Below are 8,304 nucleotides of genomic sequence, written 5' to 3'. Positions count from 1 at the left end.
ATGATTTTCAGCTTGTAACTTTGGTTTCCACGAAAAAGGACTTATTTTTCGTAAAATTTGATGTAAAAAATTATCGGCACAGATCTATCTGGCGATTTTTCCCAAGTCTTCACACCAGGAATGAAGGGATGTGAAGACTTCTTTCATAAAACAGATTTTTTCGAACCTTTTTCTCCAAAATTCAAGTGAGAGATAGATAAAATTTAAAAAAAAATCCAACAGAATTGGCAGTTTTAAGATATTATATACATTGCATTCTGAAGATAGAAATTTTTATTGCATTTGAAATGAGTTTTCCAATGACTTTTCGGTGAATTCACTTTTATTCTGTAACGTTGTGGAATACACAACGTTATGAGGACGATTCGAATTAAGTTTGGTAGGCGGTCTGGATAGCTCAGTTGGGAGAGCACTCGACCGGCAATCGAGAGGTCCCGGGTTCGAACCCCGGTTCAGTCCCTGCCACATTTTTTCGGATCGTTCCTCCTATCCCGATTTTTCCACCATCACAAACTGGCGCCCAACGTGGGGCCCGGCCCCTCCCCTCAGACAGCTCCAATCTGTAGTACCCCTTCCCCTTCCGTCCCTCAGACACTCCCAGTCTGCAGTACCCCCTCCCCAGCCCTAGTTGTAAGAGTGTGATCCGTCAGCGGCGGATCAACTCTGGTAAGGGGGATTGTAACGTTGTGGAATACACAACGTTATGAGGACGATTCGAATTAAGTGTGGTAGGCGGTCTGGATAGCTCGGAGAGCACTCGACCGGCAATCGAGAGGTCCCGGGTTCGAACCCCGGTTCAGTCCCTGCCGCATTTTTTCGGATCGTTCCTCCTATCCCGATTTTTCCACCATCACAAACTACACACCCCGTTACAAACAAATTTGTGATAGGGTTTTTCGTCACTGCTGGCTGAAATGGTTAGAAATAAAAGGGGGGATAAAAATTAAATAAATAAGAAACCAAGATTTAATAGCAGAAAATGATAACAAAAAAAATAGGCTTTATTTCACCGATTATTCACTTTGGGCGCCAGTTAGTTGACAATGAGTATGGCGTTAGTTGACAATGGGCGCCAGTATGACAAAAAGTAACAAAAATAAATCATATCAATCTCTTCGAATCTCGAATGTTAACAACAGAGGACTCAATTACTACGGCTAATGCGGGGGGAAATGTACAGAACGGGGCCAGCTAGGAGAAAGAAAAAAGAAGACGGCGGAAAATGGCTCAATGCGTTTGAGACTCAATATCTTTGGGTCGATGGGCACCTGTCGCTCAGGCGTCTTACATATACCCGTGAGGTTGCAAACGAGAAAAAGAAACAATTACAATACCGATTCGACAAAGTACGATACGCGACTCGACGACAAAACCGGTGGGCTAGGGGCGGAGGGGGGGGGGGGGTAGATCACGCGAAAAAGGGGCTTAATACTAGCACCACAGCACTCACTCGCATTTAACGCAAAAAGAGCAATTTCAAAGAACGATTCACAACAAGGGGAGAATCAATCACGAGTCAGAAGGGCTCGGGGAAAATTCGACCATGAAAAAGGTGACCGGCGAAATCGAGACGCGATCTACGACGAAGATGGCGGAACAACCACGTGTTTTCGTCGCAGAGTCAAGAGAGTGAAAAAGACTTACTTGGCGCTGAGATTATGTGTTGTACGATCTTTTCGGGCTCAAGATTGCCTCTATGGTCTCCAAAGATCAAGCCGGTGGTCGTTGGAACAGAATAACTGGGGTTGAACGAAAAACTACGAGTGAGATTGAAAGTACGGGGAACTGGGCCGTGGCACGCACGCCGGAGGTCATGATGGAAGCGTTCGATCTCTGTGCTCGCTCGTCGTTCTTCCTCGTTGCGCATAAATTATCGATTATGGATCCTTGCGCGCGAATTTTCGGTTCACTAATTCGTGATAACAGCGGGGCTGATGCGTACCGGCCGAAATTAACTCTGCTATAGCTCAGAACCTCGACGCCAGGGAACTCGTGCGATGATTTTCTCGAGTTGGAGACAATTCCTTCTCGAGAAGACGTTCGATGATGTTGATCGGTCCCATGACTCGGCTCTAATAGCCTTTATCCGATGTTTCAGCCTCTCGGGATTCGGGGAAGGGCTTTTTACAAGTGTGAGGGAATTGCTTGTGGTGTGGTGGATTCCACCACGACGCGGGGCGTTGCGGCTCTGCCACAACGTCACAATTCATATCACTATATCCAGAGATGCAAAGTGAATGCACACATGTCGATGCACAAAATTTTCAAATTCTGCATGTACCCACCGAGTTTCAATAGGAGCAAGAAACAATATAGTGTGTCTATACCAACAGAATCGCTTATTTTTTTATGTATGCATGGCATTCTGAAACCATAAAATGTTATGCCATTCTGAAATGAGCCACCGCTGACTTTTTGTAACATTTATGATTATTTTTTTATTATGTTTATTTACTTATTATTTATATTGTGACGTGACAATTCGACCCGCCACTCGTACGAATCGTGTCGACCAGTGGACCGGGTTTACGGCCCTGTGGACGCCGCTGCGACTCATCGGGTGGTGCTCGGAAGGAAAACTCCTCATTGCGTAGTTTTAAGTTTGTATTAAGAATTGTCTACCTTACCTGCCGAGCGCTATTTACCGTGCGAGACTCATTACCTACTGCGTGCCTGGACAGAGAGAGAGAAAGGAAAATTTGAATTATCCCGAATAATGTTCGTAATGCCATAATCTGATTAGCATTTCAGCTGCCTCCTTTAGCGTGAAAGTTCGGTGTTGCCTCCATCACTTCGGACTCACACATCACTCGATACGTCGTGAGGTGGCTCTTCGTTCTACCCGATCTCGCGTGGGGGGATGGGCCCTCCCAAAACTTCGAGCATAAAACATCGCTCTCGGCACGCGGACGAGTGAAGGGACACGCTGGCATAGGCCACTTGTGAACGCCGCCCGTGCCCTTCCCGCGGAGCAACCGAGAGTTACACCGACTATTAGATCGTGAATTCGGGTATCGCATGCCGTGAGACACGGCGCCTCGTCCAGTGGGGTCCGGGGGAGTTTCCTGGGGGAGAGGTGCTGTATTGCCTGGTGGTTATGTCGTGGGCCCACCGTGATCCTGCGGGACGCCCAGGGTCGTGAGGGAGGCCTCCCCTTGGCCCTTTCAGAGATGCCCGCCGGATCCCCAAGAGGAAGGATGCCCGAACCACGGTCGTCAAATCGGGAGGCCCTACCCAAACGGGCGGGGGAAGGGAGAACGAAGAGGTGTGGTACTAGATAATCATCCGTTAAGAAGCGCGGCGAAGAATCATTGTCGCGCGCGCTTCCACTTTCAAAATTGCCGCGAAAGCGTGAGCCGGGGCCCACACTTCGGCCGCGCCTAGCAACCGAGCGCTGCGGTGTGACGTCCGAGTGGTGGGGATAGCGCCGGGCGCCGGGAGCAGCTCGCTCGCATAAATTAGTCTACTTCCGAGCACCCGATTGACGAGCCACGTCCAGATTGCTGCGCCACCCGTCTTTCTTTGTGCCTTTCCTTTTGTTGCGAGCTGTTCCTCGGTAAGTCCGTCTTTCTCTCCATGAGTTCTTTTATCTCGTTGAGCCTTCTCGTTTAGTATTTTCGGAATATCGTTCCGGGTTAATTGCGTTTTAGTGGGGACGCGTGGATTGTGGTACCGAGCGAGATTGTGGCCGGTACTTCCCGCTTCCCCAGCCCCTTTTGGTTTTGTGGCTCAATTAGATAAACGAACTCGATATTAGTTTGGTCCGTAAATTTAGAATCATTGTGGGAAACAGACGTTATGCTGTTCTTCCAATTTTGCCGATTGCGCGTTGGAGATTTCCACGCATTATTTTTCGAGTCGCTCTATCTCTCTCTCCCTGCACGTGCTAAGGTCGCTAGCGAGCGCGCTCGGGCGCGCAATGTTTTCGTTGCGTCTCTCTCGCTCCTACGACGCGCTACGGCTAGTACGGTGGCCCACCTCTCGTTCGGTGTTAATTATATTTCGTTCTTTTCTTCGTCCTTTGTCACTGCGTATCGACTCGAACACTGTGTTGTGGATCGCATCGGGACTTTGTTCGCGTGTAGTTTTCTCCGCATTATTTTATAATTCATTGCTTGCTTTTATTTATCGTATTGGTTCGGGATGCGAGGGAATCTCGGCGTACCTTCCGCCTGGCCGAAGTTTCCTTCTCTATTACTTGTGATACTCGCGCAGTACCTCTCGGGTTACCTAGCGTCATTACCTTGCCTATGTTGCCTACGACGCTCTCGCGAATTATTTCAGGGCTACATAGCGTCATTACCTTGCCTATGTTGCCTACGACGCTCTCGCGAATTATTTTAGGGTTACCTAGCGTCATTACCTTGCCTATGTTGCCTACGACGCTCTCGCGAATTATTTTAGGGTTACCTAGCGTCATTACCTTGCCTATGTTGCCTACGACGCTCTCGCGAATTATTTTAGGGTTACCTAGAGTCATTACCTTGCCTATGTTGCCTACGACGCTCTCGCGAATTATTTTAGGGTTACCTAGCGTCATTACCTTGCCTATGTTGCCTACGACGCTCTCGGGAATTATTTTAGGGTTACCTAGTGTCGATTACCTTGCCTATGTTGCCTATGACACTCTCGCGATTATCTCTCGTTACCTGCGGAATCCGGCCGAACCGCGTGCGTGATCGGCGATTACCTACTCGGCCTCGACGAAGCCTGTAAAAGGGCGAAAACTAGTACTCGAACCTGCGCTCTTTATTGCTCCTCGTATCTCAACCACACGACAAACTATGTTAATTTAATCACCCCGATGTTGTTCATTATTTGTAATTCGACCTAACGGAATAAATTGTTATTTAATATTTAATTCCCCGCTGTTTCGGCTACATTTTGTTTGTGCTGTAATTCGTGTTGCGACCATCGCTACCTTCTCTCAAGGATCCCCCCTCCTCTACCTTCCGTACCTCAGCTGAGCTGAGTAGCTGGACCGTCCTCGGTCACGTGCGTCCCTCAGGAACTCGTTATTCTATCATTTAGTTAAGTTAACACCGCGAGAAGGGGAAAAATCAAGTCGAGTAATTCGGCGGTACTCTGTACCTGGCGCCCATCCCATCTTCGCTGCCGGTGAGTTCATGAGGAGGCGCAATCCGTGAGCCGAGAAGGGACCGATCGTACCTTTCCGGGAAGATCGTTGTTACAATATATATCCATATTTTATATTTCTTCTGTAATTTTTATTATTTATTTATGTCCATATTCCATAATCAAAAATGCGAAGCGATAATATCTGGCGCATATGTTAATACACAGAATTTTCAAAGTTTGCAAGTATCCGCGGCGGTTCATTCATCTTCATTTTCCTACAGACCACAGATTCATTAATTTAATTATGCCAATACTGAAAGTAATAAAGACAGTACGCTTAACAGCCAACAGAGCTCAAAATTGTTTGATTTATCTGTGCATTGGCTTTCGAAGACAGCAATTTCAGACCTATTCAGTAATAAGCGACTGAAGACTTTAGTAATGACTTTCTCTGTTTATATACTACAGTCGATACCAAAAAGTGAAATGATTTCTACACCGGCTGCTTTACAGAAATATCAAAGTTTACAGGTACTCGCTGCATACTGGTAATACAAACTTTGATACTATGGGGAAAAACATTTCAGAATTTCCTGAACCACATTCTCGAATGTTATTATGTGACATTTGAGAGAAAAAATGAAAGACATGGTGCATGTTGAGGCAAGCGAAATGGTGTACTTTTGTATGTCTCCATGGCTATTCGCAGACTAAATATCTGATCATATCCAAAAATGATCAGGCGTAGACTTACAGACATGAATTTTTCAACCCATAATGCCAATTGCAAATATGAAATAGACATACTCTCTATATATGTCCTTTCATAACGTTCTTCAACTTTAGAGGTGTCCATCGCATTTCAACAATTCAAATTTTGATATCACGAGAAATAAAGCACCCAATAACTTTTTGATATAAATTTCCAAATTCATCATGCAACTCAAGGGAATATCTATGCATTGTAACGAGATTTTCCTCGCGAGAGTACGATTAGTCCCTTCTCGGCTCACCCGTCTCGTCTGCTCACACGACTCTCCGGCTACGAGAGTGAACTGGGCGCCAGGTACCAAGTACCGCCGATTACTCGGCTTTATTTTTATTCACTCTCTACGGTGGTGACGCCGAAAAGATCATAATACTCAGAGCGCGCGAGAGACACGAGTGACCGAGGACGGTCCGGCTACTCAGCTCAAACTGAGATACAGAAGGTAGAGGGGGGGATCCTTGGGGAAAAGTAGCAATCAGGAACGCAAAATAACATAATCGAAACAAGATAGAAATTTGGGCAAAATATTCACAATTCATTCAACTCCTTGACGACGCGTAAAGTTACAAGAAAGACATTAATATTGAACGCCGTGAACAATCGAGAACAAGATAATAAAATACGAGATTCGGTAAGTTTTAATGATCGGACATAATTTCAAGCGATATAATACAAGTGGCGGGTAGAATCTGGACAAAGAAAATGATAGAACTGATCTGTCGCTTCGCATATTCGCACGCCTCACATTCGTTATTCGACACTCACGAATTGAGTGTCTCAGGTAAACGCAGGTAACACGTAACCAGCCGCACAGGCCGTAGGTAAAGCGCAGGTAAAGTTCATCAGCCGCGAGGGCTGGAGGTACGATTAATCAGCCGCGAGGGCTGGAGGTACGATTAATCAGCCACGAGGGCTGTAGGTAAAGGGTAACCGGTAACAAGTACCGTAGGTAATGCGCAGGTAATGTTCATCAGCCGCGAGGGCTGGAGGTACGATTAATCAGTCGCGAGGACTGTAGGTAAAGCGCAGGTACGAGGTAATCGGCGACAAGGGCCGCAGGTAAAGTACTAGTGTTAGAAAATGCGAGCGACAAGGTAACGAAAGAATTATAAATAATTTAAGTAACAGTTAACGTAATAAAAGAATAAGGTATCGGAAAGCGGTAATACGCCGCACGCCTGTTAAACTACGAGGATAATAATACGCGATACAAAAGAAAGGAACGAAATATAATAATAAACGCGGACGCTACTAACCGCGTTACCAACAGAGAAGACACGAAAACATCGCGCGACCGGGCGCGCTCGCTAGAGCCCTCGGCACGTGCAAAGAGAGAGAGACAGAAATACTCGAAAGATATTGCGCATTATATTCAGCGCTTTTACACAACGAAAACTCAAAGGAGATAATTCAAATAACGACAATTTTACGGAATTTAATGCATGAAATGATTGACCCAACTTAAAGGAATCGATTTGTCGAGTTGAGCGTTACATCATAAAGATTCGAGACCCGGGAAGTATCGGCCGCAATCTTGCGCGATACTTCGAATCGTAAGTCTCTGGAAATGCCAAATAAAGCTAAACTACAACCCGGAACTACAGGGTGATTCAGAATAACCTATAAACCCGTTACTGGCGTGTTCGGGACGCATTTTTAAGCAAAACTGCAAAGGCGTTTTTCTGTGAGTGCAATAGTTTTTAAATGAGAAGCAATAGAATTTTGCATTTCTCAACGAATCAGAAGGTCGCTTGGCGCCATGACAGGCGACGCTTCAGTAGCGTAGAAGTCGGGTGCGATCGTGGCTGGGGCCAGCAACGATCAGTCGACAGCGATATCGTTTGTTTGAGAGTCAACTTCGCGCGGAGGCTATGTTCACGCGAAACGCTGTTTGATTCCAAGTGACACTTGACATGCGGTTGTCAGCTGTGTTACCGATAGGATGAGGCACGTGACGTCATACCACTCGGACGGAAATGCTCCGTAATTTCAGGTGACGGTCTGCGAAAGTGACGTCGTACGAAATGCTGAAATTATTATTATTAATAACAACAACAACAACAATAATAATACCATCAACACTATTATTATTATTATTATTATTATTATTATTATTATTATTATTTTGTTTTACAAAGAGTCTGCGTAAATGTTTATAAAACGAAAGGTCTGAGTCTTCGTCCTTGTCATCGTCTCTTTCTTCCTACTCGTTTTCGTTGTGGTTCTGATTCTCTTCTTCATACTCGTTCCATTTTTCTTTCTCGTTTATACCATTGAATTCCATTAATGCTTGGATCGCTTGGTTGTAACAAGTGTTCAGAGCGTTCGACGTACGATTGCACGACGGTCAGACTGGTCTGACAAAAAAAATTCAACCCTATTTTGACAGTACCGAGGACTATTGCTAAAAACTGGCTCCAGTTATGTAGAAAAAATCTAGATTTTTCAAGAACGGA

At 45.6% G+C, this 8,304-nt stretch overlaps 1 non-coding gene across 1 annotated transcript; it reads left to right on the top strand.

Annotated features, from left to right (window-relative positions):
* Positions 1 to 386: 386 nt before the first annotated feature.
* TRNAA-GGC (transfer RNA alanine (anticodon GGC)) lies at positions 387 to 459 on the top strand. Its single transcript has one exon. It is a non-coding gene; the product is annotated as a tRNA-Ala (tRNA).
* The last annotated feature ends 7,845 nt before the right edge of the window (positions 460 to 8,304 follow it).

Source organism: Venturia canescens, chromosome 2 (genome assembly GCF_019457755.1).
Source record: "Venturia canescens isolate UGA chromosome 2, ASM1945775v1, whole genome shotgun sequence".
Taxonomy (NCBI): Eukaryota; Metazoa; Arthropoda; class Insecta; order Hymenoptera; family Ichneumonidae; genus Venturia; species Venturia canescens.
This window is presented reverse-complemented; position numbering and strand designations above follow the sequence as displayed.